Genomic DNA, 22,866 nt, shown 5'->3' with positions numbered 1-22,866 from the left:
CTAGGTGATCCAGGTCCAGCCTCTGCCCTCAAGCAAGAACATACAGAAATCACAGAGGAGAAGTTTACGCTATGCTTGGGTTCCATGTCTGTCTTATTCTTCACCCAAACTATTTCCAGGTTTTTTTTCATCATTATCATTGCTGATTTAAGTTTCTTAAATTCCCTGCAAACTTTTTTTTTTTTTTTTTTTAAGTAACTATTAACAAAAATTCAGCCAACTAAGGATTTGACCAGTGTTACCTCCCTACCAAAAATTTCAAAACTAAAAACCGGTCACCTTGATAATTCCTTTTGAAGAAAGAAATGCATCTTGAAAAGGAATTAAGTGGCATTTATCTTACCATTTGTCTATCCAAAGGGTTGCTTTTGTTCCTGGCACTATTATGGCCAACACTCTTCAACAAGCGTTTCCTAAGTAGTTACTGAGTGCTGGGCAGATTCAGGCCCTGGGGAGACAAAGACAAATAAGACATGATCCCCAGGCTTAAGAACTCACGTACTGTGGGAAAAGTGGAGAGGTGAACATAAATAGTGTGATCTGTGCTGCTTCCTATATGACATTCAGGTTATATGTGCATGAAAAAGCCCCATCAGTAAAGGTGGGGTGGATGGGAGTGTCTTCAGGAGAGCCAGTAGAAGCAGGAGGAGGAAGGCATCTCAGGGTGAGGGACCCATGAATGTGTGTGCCCATGGCCAAGAAAGGATTGAGCTCCAGCTAAAGAAAACAGCTACAGTTCCTACAGGAAGGCAGAGTACAGGGAATCCTCATTTTCCCAGCCCAGGCTTCTGACCTAGGAATGAAAGTTGTTCAAAACAAAACCTAGGGAAAATATGAAAATAGAAAAACATATTTGAGGATTTGGGGAAGATGATAGCAATAGTGACATGATTTCTTTAGTCTGCCCAAAGTCCCCCCTTAAAAACATACAGAGAAAAGAGGATAGCAAAATTTTAAAATCTAGGGAAAACCCACAGAAAGCTAGGTGACAAATTTCTCCACAAAGTCCCAAATATGAGTGGGTAGAAACAAATCACCAAAAGTCACAGGCCCTGAAAGGGAAGTGGCAATATACATAACAGGAAGCCAAGCAGGGCAGAAGGGCAGCGAAATGAGCATCCCAAGGTAAACAGCAGGCACTCACTGAAGCTCAGTGGGCCCATCCCAGAGCAACAGCTGAGGAAGTCAGGTCTACCTCCAAGAGCCATAATATAAGGTGGGGCTAGGCCTGGACCCTCTGAATCCTGAAAACTAACTGGCCAAACCCCACCCTCAAGAGAATTCACATTGAACAAAACACAGACAAAGGAAAAGGAAGGGTCAAATACAGGTGGGACAAGTGTTCAGTTGGATATGGCCCTTATTTTTATATATTTCAGAAGGTGCTCCAGAGCATGACATCTATAAAGCTGCCCTAACAAGGTCGCCCTTCTAAGAGCTAGGAAAACTGATTTCAGATGAAGATAAGAAACAGAAGACTGTAGTCAAATCTCATGCAAAGATTATAAGGAAAAAAGATAACAGCATTTTTATAATAGATTCCACAAAGCATCCAAAATGTTTTTTCTAATACAATTCCACTGTTTATCTATCTAAAATCCTCACACACAGTCTTAAAGGACTAAGGAAAAAAAAAAAAAAAAAAAAAGAACAGTTGTCAAGTCTCAGTACTGCTCAGAAAGGTAACTGAGCAGAGGGAAAGGTAACTGGCTCACAAAACTGTTGTTCCCTGACACTTCACAGGGTTGTCACACTGCACACTGTTCCTTTCCTTCTCCTCATTCTTTTATTTTCTTATAGGTGTTATTTTGACTGAAAGTGGTTGATAAAAATGAGACATAAAAAAGTAACTACTATCTGTTAGCAGAATCAAGAATCTGAGATAGTTCTCTCCATCCCCAGCTCCTTGGACACTGACTTTCCTTCAACAGTATTCCCTCAGATCTGAACAGTAATCATTATGTTACTAAAATAAAACTAGGACATAAAACTAGGAAGAATTTTTTAATCTAATATTACCTGTTCTTAATTTCATCTAATAAGTTTAAAATTCTATCTCTACTAAGAATCATTAATAAAGTTTTCATGCTTCTTATGAAATGCTTGACACCATACAATGGTACTGTTTTTTGTTTTTTTTTTTGGAATTAAGGACAGTTTTCCACTATAATCTTCATCATATAATATAACCGTTAAAGGGAAAAAAAGGAAGATCCATGTTTGAGTTTTTTTCAAACCCTGAATTTCTTCTCTATAATGAATGAAACACAAGATCCACACTTCTTATTGGAACTATTTTTCTTATTTGACATTTTATTCAGATCCTGAATTTCTTCTAAATCTACAATGAAACAACCATAGGATTGGGAACACTGGTTCTGAGACAGATCCATTTGCTGATGAAAGTCCAATTTCAACTGGGGAAATTTACCTGAGTGCCCAGTCTTTTCAGATTAACATTATACCTACCACCTAGAAAAATAAATCCAAGTACCCCTCTGGGTTGAAGGAAGAGTTACTTTATTTAAAAAAATGGAACTATGTAATGTAAAATTCAAAAAAAAAAAAAAAAGTAAATGATGGTACATAAGATTTTTTATTTCTTTTTCTTAGGAAAAAAAATGAGTTACATAGAACTTCTCATTTATTTTCCTCTACTCCTCTATGTCCAAAGTTGAGGGCAGGTCATACTACAGGGTCCAACACACCTTCTTAACGAAATGCCAGTCACAATGGCACACTCCTGTAATCCCAGCGACTCAGGAAGTTGAGACAGGAGATGGTGAGTTCAAAGTCACCCTCAGCAAAAGTGAGTCACTAAGCAACTCAGTGAATCCCTGTCTCCAAATAAAATACAAAATAGGTCTGGGGATGTGGCTCAGTGGTGGAGTGCCCCGGAGATCAATCCTTGTTATCCTCCCTCAAAAAAAAAAAAAAAAACCTACTTGTGCTCCTTTTCTTCCAGATTTGGCCACATGGAAAACTAACTATTGTGCTATACGACTCCACAAAACAAGATGAATAAAACTCTAAAACAGCAGAAATTTTGATTTCCTGTGTTCTTTATCAGAATGAAGTGCACACTTCAATCACATCAACAGACTTCCAAAAATGTATTCTATAATAAACTTCTGATAATACTGACAAGCCATTGGGGGTGGTGGTGCATGCCTGTAATCCCAGTGACTTGGGAGGCTGAGGCAGGAGGATCATGAGTTCAAAGGCAGCCTCTCAGCAACTTGAGGCGGCCCTAAGCAACTTAGAGAAACCCTGTCTCTAAATATAAACAAAGGGCTATGGATGTGGCTCAGTAGTTAAGCACTCCTGGGTTCAATCCCCAGTACCAAAAATATACTGAAAAGCCACTAAGGCAGTCTCTGATAGGTGTCCATCTATCTGGTACAATCAACTGTCTCCTTCATCCTACTTGACTCCTGGCATGTGGCAGTCCCTTTACTTTTACAAGTTTCCCCCTTTTCCTTTCATACCACACTTCAATCAGAAGTATCTCAATGATATTTATTTCCAGGGTACAAAATGCTATCTGAATCTTTTAAAATATTTCTAACTGGAGTTTTTGACCCAATCAACAAACTCCATCAAACCCATGACACTACTGTTAAACCCAGATGTCTGTCCTTGTACAGATGTGACACTTGGAGCACAGGAGCAACAGGAAAGAGACCATGTAAATATTCAGAATCACCTCCTTTGGTGACTGGCTCCAATTTGAAACAGCGTATTTGTTTTGTGAAAGACAAAGGGTTTGTTTCTAAACCGGTCACTGTGGTGCACACCTACAGTTCCAGCAACGCAGGAGGCTGAGGAGGGAGGATCACTTAAGCCCAAGAGTTGAGGACAGCTTGGGCGACATGGCAAGACACCCTTCTTTAAAAAAAAAAAAAAAAAAGTGGGGGTTCGTTCTTTTACATTCAGAGTCCTAAACCCCACTGCCTTCTAAATCATCTCCTGCTCTTATCAAGAGAATATTTGCCAGCATCTTCTCCCCTATACTGAATCCACCCCCTCAGCTTATCTGTTAACAATTCATCAAAAAACCTAGAACTGAAAGCTCAGACCTCTCCTACAAAAAGAACAAAGCAAAACAACCACCATCACCTGCCATTTTAAACAGCATGGAACCCTCATCTACTATAGTTAAGGAGCTTCCAAAAAACATTTCTTCTTAGAGATTTGGAAGGATTTTTCACAGAACATTCACATTGCCATGTAGCTATCAATTCTAGTAAGACGCCAATTACCATGACAGGCTTACTGAAATCACTTAAATTTCCAAAATCATTGAAAACTCTTACTTGGCTACAATTTATTCTAGAAAAACTTACAAAATAAGAATTACAGTGTCTTATTACAGTTCATTTGTATGCTATTGCACTTTATCCAAAGCACACAACAGGTTCTATGAATTCTTGATTTTTTTAAATGCCTCTTCCATGGCTCAAAATAGAAGTTATACTATTAGCTAATATTCTACTCTACTTTTAGAATAGACCTTCTTGCCAGGCACAGTAGTGCATGCCTGTAATCCCAGAGACTCAGGAGGCTGAGGCAGGAGCATCACAAGTTTGAGGCCACCCTCAGCAACTTAATGAGGCTCTGTCTCAAAACAAAAAAGGGCTGGGGATGTGGCTCAGAGGTAAAGGGCCTCTGGGTTCAATCCCCAGCACCCAAAATAATAAATAATTAAAGAATAGTTCTTCTTACTGAGGTCTTACAAGTTTGTTCCACCATATAAACCCAAGGAAGCAAAACGGAAATTAGATTGAAACAATAGTACTTTCCTTAGAGCATTCCTTGTTCTGGCTTAACTCCCTAGGCTACAGAGATGAGATGAGGTTCAGAGAAGGACTTGCCCAAAGTCTTATCAGTAGAGACAGAATGAAAATCTCTTAAAATGTAATTCAGTGCTTTTGTAAATGAATATTCACTGAGCAAAATATTGGTAAAAGTTAATTCTCTGTGTAAAACATCTTAGCACCTAAAGCTTTTGTGAAAGTTCTGCTTAAAACTCATGACTATTAGGCTGGGGTTGCTGCTCAGTGATAGAGCACTTGCATGTGTGAGGCACTGGGTTTGATTCTCAGCACCACATACAAATGAATGAATAAAAATAGAGGTCTATCAACATCTAAAAAAATTATTTTTAAAAACCCTCATAACTATCAAGGGAGAAAAATGAGATTTTAATTGTCAGGAGAGATGCTACAAGACAGACTGGCCATCCAAGAATCATCTGTTTCCCCTTGCTGCTGGGGATCACATCTAGGGACTCAGGCATGTTAGGCAAGTGCTGTACCACTAAGCTATATCCCCAGCCAAGAATCATTCTGAAATGTGAAACTACCTGTCTTACATCAGTGACATCATCTCTCTTCAAAACTCATCCTCATTTAAGTAGCCTGTCTAACTTCAGTAATGACCTGGATGATAGGCAGGACCTTACTTATACCTGATTGTATGTATACAGATGAAATCTATCTGAAACAGGTCATGTGCCCACCCCATAAACTTACAAACCACACAAGTGAACAAACCTGAACCAAAACTTGATCACTGAAAATAGCAAGGTTCACAGAATAAAGAAATGGCTTAGGGCTGGGGAGATAGCTCAGTTGGTAGAGTGCTTGCCTTGCAAGCATGAGGCCCTGGGTTCGATCCCCAGCACGGCAAAAAAAAAAAAAAAAAAAAAAAAAAAAAAAAAAAAAAGAAGGAAAAAAGAAATGGCTTAATGGTAGGAAGACACAGCAAAAATACCTCAAAGCAAACTAAAACAGAAATCAGATGCTGACAAATGCAAAATATGAAGAAAGGAATCTATACAACCCAGGTGTGATCTAAACCTCACTCCACCTATTCTTGTTAATCAAGGCTTAATGCCATCATCTTGCCGGGCACCCACCCTCCTCACACCACAACTCCAAGGGAACTGCAATTCTCACTAAGCTTTCATTGCATCCAGTCCAAGTCAGAGTTGTGCAGCTAAACATTTTGTGTGCCTTTATAAGAGCTCCTCACAGCATACCATTCAGTCCCCTGAATAAAGTACTGTCTTACCCTCCTTCCTGTGACCAGAGGATGCAAGTTTAACTATGAGGTCAAATTTCACAAGATTCAAGTCACAAGGGCCAAACTCAAACCCCAACCAAGAAAAGATGTTTGATTTGCCATTTCACATTAGAGAAAAATGGACCTACCAGAATTCTTTCTTCCAAGTGTCACCTTATGTGGTGACAATCTGTATACACACTGACCCATGTGAGGATGAATAACTTTAGATCAATCATCTGAGAAGTCTTTTCTTGTGCATGGATTCTATCTGAATCATAAAATTTTGTGTATGCTTCACCTTCTGTAGCTACCCAGTACCTGAAGCTCCTCTTTTGAATTCATTCTCCTTCTCAGTTTTTCCGAAATGGATAAAGGCTATAAAATGTGTATCTTTTTTCTTTCATAGGCTGGCTAATTTTACATTAGAATATTTCCTTCATTGTCTAGAGCACTTACAACATCAACACTAGAAGAAAGCTGAGTGATTACAATACTTGTAAGTGCTTACCTTAAAGTCTACAGAAATCCAAAGACAACTACTGCAAAAACTGTAGAGATTTCAAATACCAATGTCTTATAAATGTAATAAGATTGTGCTGTTTGCAACAAAGACAAGTGCATGCATTATATTTGAAACCTTTTGCCACTTTTGCCACATAGTGGACGACCTTTGAAAGGCACTAGGCTGGCACTCTGCTGACAGAACTTTCTCTTGCTCGCCAGCCATCAGCTGAATGACATCATGGTCGCTGTCAACAAAAACTCCTCCCTTCCCTCCCCTTACTTTAACCAAAATAGAGAAATAAGAAAAAAGAAAGTGCACTTTTCAGAGACAGAGCAATTCAAGAGACCATTTCCCCATGACAGGACAGAATACTGTAATCTGCATTTCCCTTCTGCAGCTCTTTTCAAGTGTGACCTTTAGGAAGCTCCTCCAACATTAGGAAAGGAAATTTTTAATTAAAAGAAAGGGCAGCAGAGACACCTAAGGAAGGAGAAAGCTTTTACCTTGCATTAGAGAAAGGTGGATTTTCTCAAAGCTCCTGATCCATAAGGACAAAATGTAAATCCCAGGATCAAGATTATGTGGTACACACAAAAGCCAAGGACTGGGCCGTGTAAGCCCAAATATCCGGGTATTGATGAGGCTCCCTTGGAGTTAGCAATGCTAACATTACATGTGCCTTGCCTTTAGTCCAAGTATGAGATTATTCTTCCCTGTTTCATAGAAATTTAAAACATTTAATATCTTCTCTAGATTCCCACAAAAAAGTCTCCAAATATTCTTTGGGGAAGAATATGAATTGAATTCTAGTATTGTTTGTACTGTTTACCTCTAACAAGGAATTCGGTGAATTTAAAATCATAATCCGAACTCTTAAGAGTAACAAACCTGACAAAGTTAAATCCTAACAGGACACAAACTGTGGATTTGACAGAAAACATGGTATCTTGTTATAATGTAATTAGCACAAAAAAGATCATCTGCCTTAAAATAGGACCCCCACCAATGGGTTTTCTAGAGGGGCAATAATGACTTGACCAGAAATTCAAAAGCCCTTCCTGGTGAGTAACACACTGTTACACAATTTTGACAAGAGAACAAAAGGAAACGTCTGAAGTATGATATATCATCAAGATAGTTCTAAATGGGTTATCATGAAGTTAGCCCTCACAAATAAAAAGGGTGGGAAAAGGCTGAAAGATAGCGTCTGTCCCAATGAAAATGTCACAATCACCAGTAAAGCAAGCTTTGCTTCCTCCTACACAATCCCCGAGACTCTTTCTCAGTCCTTATTTACAGCAATTTGATGCATTAAAGGTTTTTTAAAAAGAGAGAAACTCTTCCTTCTCTTGTATTTAACGATTCTGAAGTCACTCAAAACACAGGAAGAGTGATATTCTATAAGAACAGAGTCCTGTTTCAGACTGGCAATTTCCAAATGCTGCGATAACCAGCACTGCTTTTTAAAAAAGAGTTATAGGTTTCAAGTCTGCTGAACATATTCATTCTTCTCTCTTGTTCCTGAAGAGGGCTGAAGACCTACCACTGAGATGCCAAGGTATTTCACACGAAAACAGTCTTCTTGGTCTAAAATACTTACCCTTTTAGAATAAAAATTAAAACTAAATGGCACCTCAGTAATCATTTCCTTTGTTCAACTTACACATAGAGAAACAAAGCTCTACAAATTCAGACAAATGAATTCAGTCAAGTAACCACCACGAGCAAGATACACCGCAAATCCTTCCCCACAGATTTCCATCACGCCACCCTTTGTGACTAACCTGCCTCCACCTCCAGCCACAACCACTGGATACCATTCCTATCATTTCTCCCTTTCAGAATGTCATATAAATGAAATCACACAGCACATAGCTTTTGGCGCTTTTTTTACATAGCAGAGTATATTCCAGATCCACCTATGCTGATGGGAATAACAGATCATTCCTTTTATTGCCAACTATGATTCTACTGTATAGCTGTACCATAGTTCATGTATCTGTTGGTTAAAGGCACTTTTAGTTCTTTCTGGTTTTGAGCATTTATTTTAAAAGCCACTATTTACACTCATCTAAGTTTTCATTTCTTGGGTATACACATGCATACCTAACAGTGGGATTCCTCATTATATGTCTTTAACCTGATGAAAAACTGAGGTTTTGGTGTTATCAGTTTTATGCCATTCTAATAGACCCGTAATGGTTTCTCCCTGTGATCTTAATTTGTCTTTCTCTAATAACAAATGATGATGAGCATCTTGTGCTTATTTACCTCCAATATCTCTGGTGACTTTTTTTATTTATTTATTTATTTATTTATTTATTTATTTATTTATTTATTTATTTATTTATTTATTGTATTAGGGATTGAACTCAGAAGCACTTTACCACTGGTCATCCCCAGCCCTTTATTTTTATACAGGGTCTCACCAAGTTGCTAAGTTGCTGAAGCTGGCTTTGAACTTGTGATCCTCCTGCCTCAGCCTCCCCATTCTCCATTTTTTAATGGGTGTTTATATTATTAAGTACAAAAATATGCTGATGCTCGGTTCAATCTTTTGTTGGATATGTGATTTAAAAATATTTTCTCCCAGGCTGTGGCTTATCTTTTATTTTCTCCTGAATGTCTTTCCCAGAGCACAAGTTTTTAATTTTCATGCAGTCAAATTTATCCATTTTTTTCTTTTCTGGCTTTTGTTTCTGGTTCCTTAAGAAACCTTTGTCTAACCTAGATCACAAATGTTCTCTCCTACTTTCTCTTCTAAAAGAGCAACTATCCCTCCATTCATTTCAAAACAATTTAACTCATGTAGCATGTAATAATAATTGCTTTAATATCTGTCTGATAATTCCAATATCTGGGTCGTCTTGAGGCTGGCATTGATCGCCTCTTGCCTCAAGAGTTGGTTACATTTCTTAGGTATATAGTGAGACTTTTGAATAATATTCTGAATGTTAAGTTATTTGGTCTCTGGATCCCATTAAAGACAGTTTTGAACTGATAAAGATAGTTTACCAGGAATTGTAAACTGCTCATAAACAGCTGTTCTGGAGTATGTCCATTTCGACTACAAAGACCTCACACAGGCCCACTTTGTCCAAAGAGCACTGTGGTTTTGTTTGTTCCATTGTGTGTCAGGTCATCAATTTTGTTAGGCTCAAACAGCAAAGCAGGTGACAGTTCCAATGTCACTCTAGTCCTCAAGGCTTTTGCTATGCTGCTCTGGGTCTGCATATGCACAGCCCAAAAGGAGCCTGAGCCAGCTCATACACAGCACAGGAGGTGCCCTTTCCCCAGCTCTTTCCTCTCCAGGATTCCTCCACTTCTCTGTCCCAAAGATGGGGCTTCTTTGCGGGTTCTAGCTACCCATGTTCCCCTCAGAGAGCCACACTCAGGGGGCAAAGCAAGAAAGAAAAAAGAAAAATCAAAACAGGCATGCTCCTGCACTCTGACCTTTGGTTCCTTCCCAGTTCTCCTGCCAAGAGGAAATGATTCCTACAGGCCCAGTCGCTCTGGCCCTCCAAGGTATCTGCGCACTGTGATTCAACAAAGGATGCCATTCCCTCCACTCTCTCCTGCCTACAAATCCCTGGTCTTGTGCCAGAAAGCTGGAATTTCTCTTGGGTTTTAGCTACCTCTGAATCCCCACTGCAGCTCTGCAGAAAGTCCTTTAGCTCAAGGCCAGAGAGAAAAGAAAAGCTACAAGAAACTCACCCTGCCGTTCCCCAATACAGGTCACTTCTCCAGGCTTCCACGTCTTCCCAATCTGCCAGATTTTCTTTACTTCTTGAGTCCTCGGGTAACTTGTCCATGGATTTTGGACAGTCAGCAACAGACATGAGCCACAGTAGACTAAACTTCATCTTGGCCATGACCTCAATTTTAGACACTGAGGCAGCATCGTCTCTCTTAAATCTTCAGATAATAAGTGCCCACATACATCTGAGCTGAGCCCTGCCCTTCTCCATGATGTCTGGGTGGAGAAAACCTGGTCACTGTTTCTTATAAACTCACGAGATTCAGCATACTCTTTTTATCCCCCTCCTAGGTGTCACTATTTTAGGCCCTACAGAAAGAATGGAAGGAAAGAAAGAAAAAACTAACTAACTTCTGCAACAATGTCCTATTCTAGACCCACTCTGTAAACCTCTATTGCTTGTCAGTCCTTCAAATACACCAGACATAGAGGCCAGGTGGTATTAACCACTCCCTGTCAACAGCCTGTGCTTCCCGGGTGCACCCCATTTCCATTAAGAAGACCTAATCCACACACCTGCAGGCTGTCGAGGGCATCAAAGAAAGCTTGTGTTCAAAATTCTGACAGGTATCTCTTTCTTTGGCATTGATACTCATTCTAGCTCTTTTCACGATTGACAAAGTAGGAAACTACAAAGAGAAAGGAGCCCAGAGATTAGATTTGGGTTCCGATGCATGGCTAAACCTCTCCTTCTTCACTACTTTTAGTTGTAATTAAGAAAAGTACAAAGCCTGCCCTTATAAAATCAATTTGAATATTTCTACAATATTGGAAGTAATCCTTTGCTTAAACACAAAATCCACTACTCAAGCATGAAACAAATAACTGAGAGGCTATGCTATGCCACAAAATACAGCAGCCAGCAAGGTAGACTCCTGCCCTCAGGGAGCTCATGAGCTGCTGGAGGAGTCAAACAATAAGCAAGTAAATATATGATGTTGATATAAATACATAAAACAACAATGTCAGGTAGTAGTGATCAATGCCATCAAAATAAAATAGGTAAAGAGATGGAGAATGAGGGGCCAACCTCTGTGGAAATGTCTAAGTGAAGAACCAGGTGAACCCAGAAGCAGGCCAGGGGAAGATCTGGAGACAGAAAGGCAGAGAAAGCTCCAGGCAGCAAGGGCCCAAATCTTCAGGAAAAAACAACCCTGACACATTTAAGGACTAGAAAGTCAGTCAGTCTCATGGATAGACAGGATTAAACTAGGAGAGAGTAAAGAAATGAAGGTCCAGAAGGAACCAGATAGTGAAAAGCCTTTCAGGATGTGGTATTGTATTTGATTTGATTTTAGAGACAAGGTCTTGCTATATTGCACTGGCCTCAAACTCCTGAGATCAAGTGAACCCCCTGCCTCAGCCTCCAGAGTAGCTGGGACTACAGGTCAGTCACTGTGTCTGCTCTGGATTTTATTCTAACTATAATAGGAAGACAGACCTAGAGACATGAAAAATGCAAGGTTTTATCTGACCATCTTTCTCACCCTCAAGTCCAACCAAAAGAACTTCATTCAATTTTAAAAAAAAGAAAGTATTACCTTCAAATTCACAGCAAAACCTAATGTTTAAATCCACGTCATCCTCAGTCCTAAGAGACTGAGGTTCAATACAAAGTCAAATCACAAATTTAAAGATGAATATGCATAACTCATCCATTTCTAAAATAACACTATATTTCATAAGTAATACTCTCAAATGCTAAATTATTCTTTTTCTGTTAGAGAAAAAAAAATGAAAGAATTTAGTCTTTTAATTTGTATTTTTATTACAAAAATCAAACACATTACAATGAATCCCCAGGTACCAATAACCCCCTTCAACAATTACAAAGAATTTGACAATCTTATTTTGCTCTATCCCTCTCTGATTTCCCCAAAGGCATACACAGTGATGAAAGTGTAAAGAAATACAGGAACCAAATGAAAAAGCTCCTCCCAGTGGTCAAAACTGGAATAATCAGCTCAACAAAATACAGTATTGGATTATGTATAGCCCATGGTATAAAATAAACACCCATGGGTCCATACTAATGTAAGTAACTGAGTAAGTAAGCCAGTGGAGTAGAAAAATCACCCATGCAGAATTCTAAACAATTGACACAGGCACTCCACCCTCTAGGAGGGTGCTCTTCAGTGTGACCTTCCAGAGAGTGCAGTGGGGAAGTGGGCAGGTAGCAAGGAACTTTGGTGGTGGAGAAACCTGGCAAGTACTACTTCAGTCAGTGATCAAAGTTAACAACATGTTGACAGGATGTAGACAGAGGGGCATCCTACACCAGGTCTGACCAGAATTCCTCAAACTGTCAAGGGCATCGAAAATTTTAAAAGTCTGAGAAATTGTCACAGCCAGGAGGGTCCTAAGGAGATGTGATGAGTAACCATGGTGTGGTATCCTGAATGGGATCCTGAAACAGACTTGACACTAGGCAAAATCTAAAGAAACCTGAAAAGGTTTTTGTTAATAATAATGTACCAATGTTGGTTTATTAACTGTGATAACTGTGGCACACTAATGTTAGATCCTAATACTAAGAGAAACCGGCTGCAGAGTATGTGGGAATTTCTTTATTCTAGTCTCTCAATTTTTCATTAAATAGAACTATTCTAAAAATCTATAAAGTTTATATATACATATGTATACACACACTATATATAAAGCATATAAATATATGGGTACACACACATATATATACACAGAGAGATAGAGAAAGTGCCAGCCCTAGAGGATGCATGTGCTGAGACCACATACCTTACAGAAGCAATCCCCTTATCCCACTACTATGAAATGTTTCAGTTATAAAACAATGAGACTAAAAATTAACTTCCAAACAACATTGCAATTGAGACTCTAGGTCTTTTACTTTTTCTGAACAAACTCTATCTGTACTCTACCTATCTCTTAAGGATATGGACACAACTAGAAAATATTTGTTAGCTAGGGTTACCTCCTCAAATAAACTCACCATAGCAATACAATTAACTACTATTATGGTGAAATGGGTGTGATGACAAAAATAACACAAATATTACAAAGATTTCTAAGTCAGAAAGAAGTGTAAACACTATAAACCCTAAAATAATCCCTAAACCTAAGACCATGACTACACATAGTCATGGCTATATATAGGCTAAATATAGGTGTAATTAATGTACTCAACTAAGAAGCTAAGGAGGCTTGGTTATGTGAATATTTTAGGGGGAGAAGTTTATATGTTCACTACTGGCCATAGAAAAAACAAGATTTCTACATTTTTTTAAAAGAAGGTATGTGTTTAGAAAGGTTGAGAAACATTCACAGGACACACCCCATGCTCAGCTTTGCAGGAGCATGATCCATCAATGACTGAAGCAGGAAATTAACTAACGTTACTGCCATTTGGAAAAATATTGGACTGCTTACCCCACCTGCTGTTCACAGATAAAACTGAGCTTTGGTTGCTAGTTTCCTCTCAGCTGTGAGCATATGCATTATTTTCTTTTTCTCCTGCTGCCCTGCGCTAGAGATGGTACCAGGGGCCTCATGCATGCAAAACTAGCACTCTGTCACTCAGCTATGCCCCCTGCCTGATATGTTCTGCTGATTATTTTGGAGCTAGGAAAGGGCTTTGGAGTTAAGAGTTGAACCTTCATTTGACAGATAGGTCAATTGTCCTTTTTTTTTTTTTTAATTTATTTTATTGTAAACAAATGGGATACATGTTGCTTCTCTGTTTGTACATGGCGTAAAGGCATACCATTTGTGTAATCATTCCAATACTTCTCAAATATTCCATAAAACAGAAGAGGAGGGAACCCTCCCAAACTCATTCTATGAAGCCAATATCACACTGATACCTAAACCAGACAGAGACTCATCAAGGAAAGAAAATTTCAGACCAATATCCTTAATGAACATTGACGCAAAAATTCTAATATCATTCTAAATGGTGAAAAACTGAAAGCATTCCCCCTAAAAACTGGAACAAGGCAGGGATGCCCTCTTTCACCACTTCTATTTAACATCATTCTTGAGACTCTGGCCAGAGCAATTAGACAAACCAAAGAAATTAAAGGGATACGAACTGGAAAAGAAGAACTCAAACTATCCCTGTTTGCTGATGACATGATTATATATTTAGAGGAACCTAGAAATTCCACCAGAAAACTCTTAGAACTCATAAGTGAATTTAGTAAAGTAGCAGGTTACAAGATCAATGCTCATAAATCCAACACATTTTTATACATTAGTGATGAATCTTCAGAAAGAGAAATTAGGAAAACTACCCCATTCACAATAGCCTCGAAAAAAATAAAATACTTGGGAATCAATCTCACAAAAGAGGTGAAAGACCTCTACAATGAGAACTATACAACACTAAAGAAAGAAATTAAAGAACACCTTAGAAGATGGAAAGATCTTCCATGTTCTTGGATAGGCAGAATTAATATTGTCAAAATGGCCATACTACCTAAAGTGCTATACAAATTCAATGCAATTCCAATTAAAATCTCAATTGTCCTTTATTTGAGTAAGCCAAAAGGCACTTAGAATTTTTTTTTTTTCTTTCCTTTTTGTTCCCCTACATGTAGGGCATTTGTTCATAAGAAGGCCACGCATCTTGTGCCCCTCCTCACAATGGCCCCAGATTCCTATTGGGTGTGTTATAAACAGAGAAACCACTCTTCAGGCCCCTGCTCTGAGCACACCCCATCGTAACACATTCACTTTCAACTCTAGTATTCATTTTTTGAAAGAAAAATCCTTAATCAGGCCAGGCACACTGCCATATACCTGTAATCTCAATGGCTTGGGAGGAAGGAGGATGGTGAGTTCAAACCTAGCCTCAGCAACTTAGCAAGGCCCTAGCAACTCAGCGAGACCCATCTCTAAATATTTTTAAAAGGTCTGGAAATGTGACTCAGTAGTTAAGTGCCCACAGATTCAATTCCTAGTACTAAAAAAAAAAAAAAAAAAAAAAAAAAAAAAAAAAAAAAAAAAATCCTTACTCTGAACTTTTGTGAAGAGAAATGAAGCATGATCTTGTCACAGTCAGTTTAAAGCAATCTGCACATCCAAAATGTGTACCTATAGAGCACACTAAATCTAACAAGTAAAAAAAAAAACAAAAATAACCTATAACTTTGATTTAATTGATAATAAACCACAATGATGTCATTCCATAATCCTAAAATTAATTAGTCACTTACAGACTTTTCTGTTCTCAAACAGAAATTGAGAAAGGAAGGCAAAAAGGAAATGGAAGTTTCCCAGGCTTTTTTAACATCACATATTGCAAAAGCTTAGAAGCCCTGATATTTAAGCTTTGAGAATGAGAGGAATGCTTGTATAGCTTTGGTAGTACAATATGGGGAAGTCATATCCCTGGGGCTGGGAGTGTAGCTCAGTGGTAGGGAACTTGCATAGGGGATGAGAACCTGGGTTCAAACCCCAGCACAGAAAAAAAAAAAAAAAAAAAAAAAAAAGTAAAGTCACATCCCTAGATTTTAGAAAACTGGACAGACTTCAATTTCTAAGTTATTTGATGGAAACTTTAAATAATTTGCATCTCCACGTTTTACACCTAAGGTACATACTGAATACACCAGAAAAGCTTAAGTCAACAGACCTAAAGGATGAACTACAATCCAACAGCCTGACCATTTGCTGTATATTAGAAAAGATACACATGCTTGAAGGGAAAGCATGAACAGCAGTTCATACATAAGTAACAGTTGCAGGAGGGAAAAAATTAAAAATTGTTTCAGTCATTTGTTAATGAAAAACTAAATGGCATTCTGGAAATCAGAAACCTCAAATTCAAGTATTAATTCCACCACCTACTAATAGGCTATATCCTTAAAAAGGCCTAAATCCACCCAACAATTATTTTTTCATCTGCAAAACTACATTTAACACAACCTGCCTCCCTCACAAGTAGGTTCTGGCAATATTTTAAATGTGAGGACTTCTTTTAAGGCCTACTCTGAACAACTCATGATCCTCCTGCCTTATTTCACAAAGGTAATCGCTGTTTCCTACCTAGTCTTCCAGAAATGTTCTAAGCATATATATAAAATTGGAATAATACTACACAACTTTTCTAAGGTAACTCTTTTCCTCTGTGTTGGACATTTTCCCATATCTACCCCATTCTTTAAGAGCTGCTCAGTATTCCTCCCTTTCCAGGTAATCCTTGTATTAAACAATGTTGCAAAGAACAGCGGACTACTTACTTGGTAATTTGTTCACCTTCATCTGTAACATAATTTGTTAGATTTAGAATTACTGGACTAAATTAGAATTACTAAACTAAATTATGATGTCAGTTGTCTCACAGATTTTGTCATCTCTCACCAAGAGAACAGAAAAGTAAACTCAATACACACTGGAAATGATCAACGCTTTGTTGAAAAACAAAGCTTAAAGGTTTCTTCTGCATGTACTTTAATGAGAAAGTCTACCTCTAAGGAAATTAACATAGATTTTTAAATGTTTTAAAAAACACAATTTATGTTTCCACCATCTCTTTGAAGAAAAATAAGAACCTACAATTTCTATTTGGCAAAAGAAACTGAAATATTAATAACAACAACACTGAGACACAAGAAATGCTATGCTATCTCCTGGGTTAGGCCTGACCTAGCTTTATAGCCATAAAGGAACACTACTAAAATGAGAGTGTAATTTCATTCTTCTCTGTGAGGTTAAAAAGAAAAGATTTACCTAACCCCATTACTCCATACATAAAACACAGCATGTATTTATAAATAAATTTTAGTCAAAATTTAACAAACTAATTTCCTAAATAAGAAAAACCTAAGGAAAAGACTGAAAAAGTAAGTTCTAAAATTTCTATTGGAATCCATATTTCAAATATCATTTGAATTTTATAATCAAATAACAACCCCAAAAAAACTTTGTATTTACTGATTGACCCCCCCCCAAAAAAGTAAGGAATCCAAAATATAGTCAAAATAAGAATTAAACTTGCATGATAAATAAAACAAATTTGTTTAAAACCAATAAGAGAACAAAATAATTAGATGGGATTCTATACCTATAAAACCTCTAGATACTATCATTTGTTTTATTCTCAGGTGTTTTAAAGAACTGTTATTTGCATTGTTAAGAAACTATTAAGACTATTAAGACTTAGGCTTTTTACATATAAATTATGAATATTAAATCTAAATATAAAATCCAATGCAATTTAAAGCTCTTGTATATATCTGGCCCTTGGGAGAGTAAGAGTTATTTTAGTTACTGAGACTTCAATCACCAAAAGTGTATTTTAAATAATATAACAAATGCAAATGAAACATAAGGACTTCCCTCCCTGAACTCCAAAAATGACACTAAGCTAGCTTCACCACTCACCTTGTAAAGTACCTTCCAAATGCTCTCTCATTCAACAAACATTTACCAAACTCTTTCCAAAAACTAGCAATGCTATATCATGTACAGGCTTTCAAGTAGCTAATATTTAATGGAGGAGACATACAAGTAAATGATAAACTGTAATAAAATGCAGAATGAAAATAAGTGCTTTATTTACAAAGTACAAAATTACTGAGGAAAACTAGAAGCTTCACAAAGAAAGGTGGCATCTGAGCTAAGCTTGTGAAGACAAGATTTTTGAAGTATGAAAATTATGGGGAAAAAGGAATACACTAGATTGCAAATTATAGAAACCAATTCTGACTAATTGAGGCAGAAAAGGGTTTTGTTGTTGTTGTTCGTTTTTTGTTTTCTGTTTTTTTTGTGTTTTTTTTTGTTTGTTTGTTTTAGAAAAAGGAAAATGTTTTATTGCTTTGCAAGCAAAGGAGAAACACAGGGAACTCCTGTCCCAGCACTTGTGATTCTCCAGAAAAGGAATTTATTAAAAGAATTTCTGGTGGCTCATAAGATTGACAAGAAGTCTAGAGAACCAGGCTGAATTAGAAACAGGCAAGAAGAAGGCAGCTGCAAACTTAAAAGTAACCTAACAGATGAGTTAGATGTGTGCTAACTGCCACAGCGAAGGTACTCTAATATCCCTGCTTCTGTATCATTGCCTCAAGATTCAGAACCTAATAAAGGACATTATCGTATCAACTAGTGAAAGCTCTATGAGGTTAGATGACCGTATTGTAACAATGTTAATTTCCTGGTTTTGATCACTGTGCTATGGTTATGAGATTTCCTTGCTTTCAGGAATACACACCCACCTGTTTAGGGGCAAAGGGACATTATCATGCCTACCACTTAATCTTTAAAGTTCAGGGGGGTGTGAGCATGAAGGAAGGGAGGGAGGGGGGGGAGGGGGGGGAGAGGGGGGGGGAGGGAGAGAGAGAGAGGAGAGAAGGGGGAGAGGCCAAGCTCAAGTGACCATCCTCCCCTCTGTACCTCTACAAAGTTGGACACCACAGAAACCCACCACCCAGGGATAATCCCTACAGTCTTTGTGTGCATTGTCTTGCCTGTCTTCCCTATTTTAAAATCACAGTATATTTGTAGAATCTTTTTTCAAGAAAGACCATGTTTCTGGCAATACACAACCACAAAAAAAAAAAAAAAAAAAAAAATCTGAATAAAGGGAAATAATCTATTTTTCTCACTCCAAACATATATTGTTAAGTATCCCTATATCCTTTCAAAGTTTTAAATGCATACATATATATATATGTCATAATTGTCACATCAATACAGTACTGTCTTTTTTTAGTTTCATTCTCATGACATCTTTCCAGTTTTATAAGGCAAAAATGTACATCAAAATGTAACAGTGGGCTGGGGAGATAGCTCAGCTGGTAGAGTGCTTGCCTCGCAATCACAAGGCCCTGAGTTCAATCCCCAGTACGGCAAAAAAAAAAAATGTGAACAGTGATTATTTCTGGGTGATGATATTAATAGTAATTTCTATTTTCTTCTTGATATTTTTCTGTTATTTAACAGCAGAAAAGATGAAACTTTTAGCTCAGATATAACTTTTAATCTTAGGCTATGACTTCCAAACTCTGATATAAAGGGAAGGAAAGGAAACAGATTTTTTCACCCAGTACTGGGAATTGAACACAAGGATACACTACCACTATGCTACATCTCCAGCCCTTTTTAAATTTTATTGTGATACAGGGCTGCACTAAGTCACCCAGGGTGGCCTTGAACTTGTGATCCTCCTGCCTCATTCTCCTGAATCACTGGAATCACAAGCATAAACCCTTAATTTTCATAGCAAAGGGTGACACTCTAAGAGAGGTCAGACTTGAGACAAATTTGGAATTGAAGAAACCAGAGATCAGGACAATAACATACAAGTAGATATCACCCAGGATGCAGTTTTAAAAAATATATACATATAAATGTGTGTGTTTATATACATATTATATATATATAATATGTATATATATTTTATAAACAGGTGCCAGAATCTGCAAAGGAATGAAGAGTTCATGAAATGACAATCACAGTTGATTAAATAACTACATCACTAGTTTTTGCATTTGATACAATCTTATCAACAATTTGAGAGGGAAAAGTCTTTATATTATACACTGAAAAGTACCCTGGGACCTTTTGTTAATCTTAAATTATGTGTTTTGGTGCAATAATATTTAAAAAAAAAAAAAAAATCTCTGTTGTTCCCAAGACTAGAATTCTGGTCTACATAATAGAACTAAGGGATGATACAATTCGTCCCAAACAAAAAGGGATAAGTTTCTAATAATTAGAAATGTCCAAGAGTGGTGATGGCTAATTCAAAATATAGAACAGAAGCACTTCCAAAACAATAGAATAAAAATCTCTGGAAATTCACTCTCCCACAAAGAACACTGACAATGCTCATCAAAATCAACTTCTTCAAAATCAACTTTTTCAAACTCTGGAAAGCAAGCACAGACTTATAACAAGCCAAAGAGCACTTCTTCAAGAAAAATAGATTAATATCAGTAAGAACAGCAACTTGTTTCATCCCCATCCCACTCTAACCAGTTCTGCAGTAGCTATGAAAACCAGCAATCTCACAACTATGGTGAGCATGAACATCAGCAACTTTGAACCCACTGGAGAGAGCAGAAGAGCTTGCTAAAAGCTCATCCCCAGAAAGCTGTCACTATTTGTACTCTTTGGCAGCTCTGAGAAAAACTCTCAGGTCTTTATTCCCCCAGCCTCTGAGCACACTGATTTAAACAGTCCTATCACCAGGAATTTTTTCAAAAACAATCAGCAGCAAAGTTTTAAAATCACAGTGGCCTAAGGCTGTGATATCAAGAGGGACTCTAATGAGATTTAAAAAAAAAAAAAAAAAAAAAAAAAAAAAAAAAAAAAAAAAAACTTAGAGGAAGAAGTTGGGGAAGAAGATATTCAACGGGGCTTTGGAGAGCTTTGACATATTCCAATGAATCTAGAAGGCCATGCACATGTACAAGACTGTAGTCATGGTGAGGAAAAATGTGAGAAGACCCTATCTCTCCTCTGGCTACCCTCAAGGCTCTACACAAGCAGGAAGTGAAGGTAAGGTAGAGTTGTAAATTTCCTATGGGAGCACTGAAAGTATACCCAACCCACAGAGAAATCCCTTCAGCAAAGGCTGGAAGACATAATGTTTTGAGGCACTTAAGGAAACTTTAAATGAAAAATGATATATCTGATTCAATAAGTAATAAAAGTCTAAATATTCCATACATGTTCACTCATGTGTATGTATTAGTGTGTACTTTTGCATCTTACCTACACAGTGTAAGAGAAAACCCTACATGAGGAAAGACAGCAGAATGTAAGTGACTACAAATATAATAACTACTTTTACTGCATTCATCTAATTCAGTCTTTACAACTGTATAAGACACCCTTCATCACCTTTTGCTGGTGAGTAAACTGGGATTCCAAAAGCTTTAGTAACTCTTCTAAGATTCTAAAATTAGCAACTACCTTAGCTGGAAGGTAGGATTCTAACCTATCAGACATTAAAACAAAAATTACTTTCCTCTGAAGGAAAGACAGGTTGGGAAAAAAAAGGAAGAGAAAGAAAGGGAGATGGACAAAAAGCTTAATACTTAGTATGTCATTAAGCGGTTACACCTCGATACTCATTTGTCTATAAATTTGTTATCTACTACTTTGAAATAATAATTGCTGTTTGTCTATAATAAACTCCAATTCCTAAGCTTTCAGAGAGCTCCTTCTGCACACTGGTCCTCAGGCTTCAAAAGCACCTCCCACACACCCCCATCACCCAAGACACCAAACAGAAAACAGCTGAGGCTAAACCTTAATTCTCACCTCCAATACCACCAACTCTATCAAATAATCCTCCACTTTTTCTACTTGAATATTGTAAAAATGAAAAGCAAACCAACTCATCTGTCTAATTTTTCCTTTCAATGTATGTAAAGTATGTGCTTGTAAAATAACATCTTCTGACCATCTGATAATTCAATGATTCCCTCGACTGACCATAAGAAGACGGGGGAATAAGTGCATTAAAATTTGGGAACTGTACATAATCACAGTACTGCCACCTTAAAAAAAGAAAAGCGCAATAAAACATAATACATGGGAAGGAGGTTAAAAAGAGTAAGAGAAAATGGGAAGCCAAGCTTCGTCTTTAGAATACTCCTCATTTTTTTTCATCAAGCTTTGCTTCCGGAAAAATCCTAACTTCCTTGGAAAGACTTGAAGTTTGTAAACTATAACAGGAATTAAGCCTTCTAATAGTACAAAACTATTCTTAAGCAGACCGACAATTAAACAAAGACATATAATTTTATTACCAGTCTTGCAGTAAATGGAAAAAATGGTGGTAAAATATCCTTGTCCTCAATATCATGAGTTCTGCTCACTAGGATATGAATTCTTAATTGACAAAAGAACACTGGATTCCAAATCCACCATGTAAATGAAATTCACACTGCATCAGACTTCAAGAATGAACAAGCTTAATATGTTTAATTTCCCCAAATTGCAACTATTTCACACCAGAGATCATACATATCTAGATATGGTAACTGTATGAATCACAGAAGACACACCCATTAACAAAGACTCTCAGCAACAGTAACTTGGTATAGCTAAATGCAAAAATGGAGGAATCACAGCCATGATCATTCAAATAGAGATGAATTTTTGGTAACATTTCTGTAATCCCAATTATGTTTTTTTTTTTTTTGGTAACAGTGGCACTTAACCACTGAACCACATCCCCAGCCCCCTTTTTATATTTTATTTAGAAACAGGGTCTCACTAAGTTGATTAGGGCCTCACTAAATTGCTGAAGCTGGCTTAACTCACAATCCTCCTGCCTCAGCCTCCCAAAGCACTGAGATTACATACATGCGTCACCATGCCTAGCCCAATTATGATTCTTAAATGGATAAAGGCAAATATCAAATTACCATGGTATTTAGAATCCATCCACTTATAAAAATAGTTCTATTTAAAATGTCAATATGCCAGTAACAGTGGCACACACCTGTAATCCCAGCAGCTCAGGAGACAGAGAAAGGAAGATCAAGAGTTCAAAGCCAGCCTCAGCAAAAAGGAAGGCACTAAGCAACTCAGTGAGTCCCTGTGT

The 22,866-nt window shown here is 37.5% G+C and overlaps 2 protein-coding genes across 3 annotated transcripts in view; one reads left to right on the top strand and one right to left on the bottom strand.

Moving 5' to 3' along the window:
• CHRM5 (cholinergic receptor muscarinic 5) overlaps positions 1-22,866 on the top strand; it is a 90,134-nt gene that overhangs the window by 47,680 nt on the left and 19,588 nt on the right. The gene's annotated exons all lie outside the window — the stretch shown is intronic.
• The window catches only part of AVEN (apoptosis and caspase activation inhibitor), a 204,578-nt gene that overhangs the window by 175,805 nt on the left and 5,907 nt on the right, over positions 1-22,866 (bottom strand). The gene's annotated exons all lie outside the window — the stretch shown is intronic.

Source organism: Sciurus vulgaris, assembly GCF_902686455.1.
Source record: "Sciurus vulgaris genome assembly, chromosome: 2".
In the NCBI taxonomy this organism is placed as follows: domain Eukaryota; kingdom Metazoa; phylum Chordata; class Mammalia; order Rodentia; family Sciuridae; genus Sciurus; species Sciurus vulgaris.
This window is presented reverse-complemented; position numbering and strand designations above follow the sequence as displayed.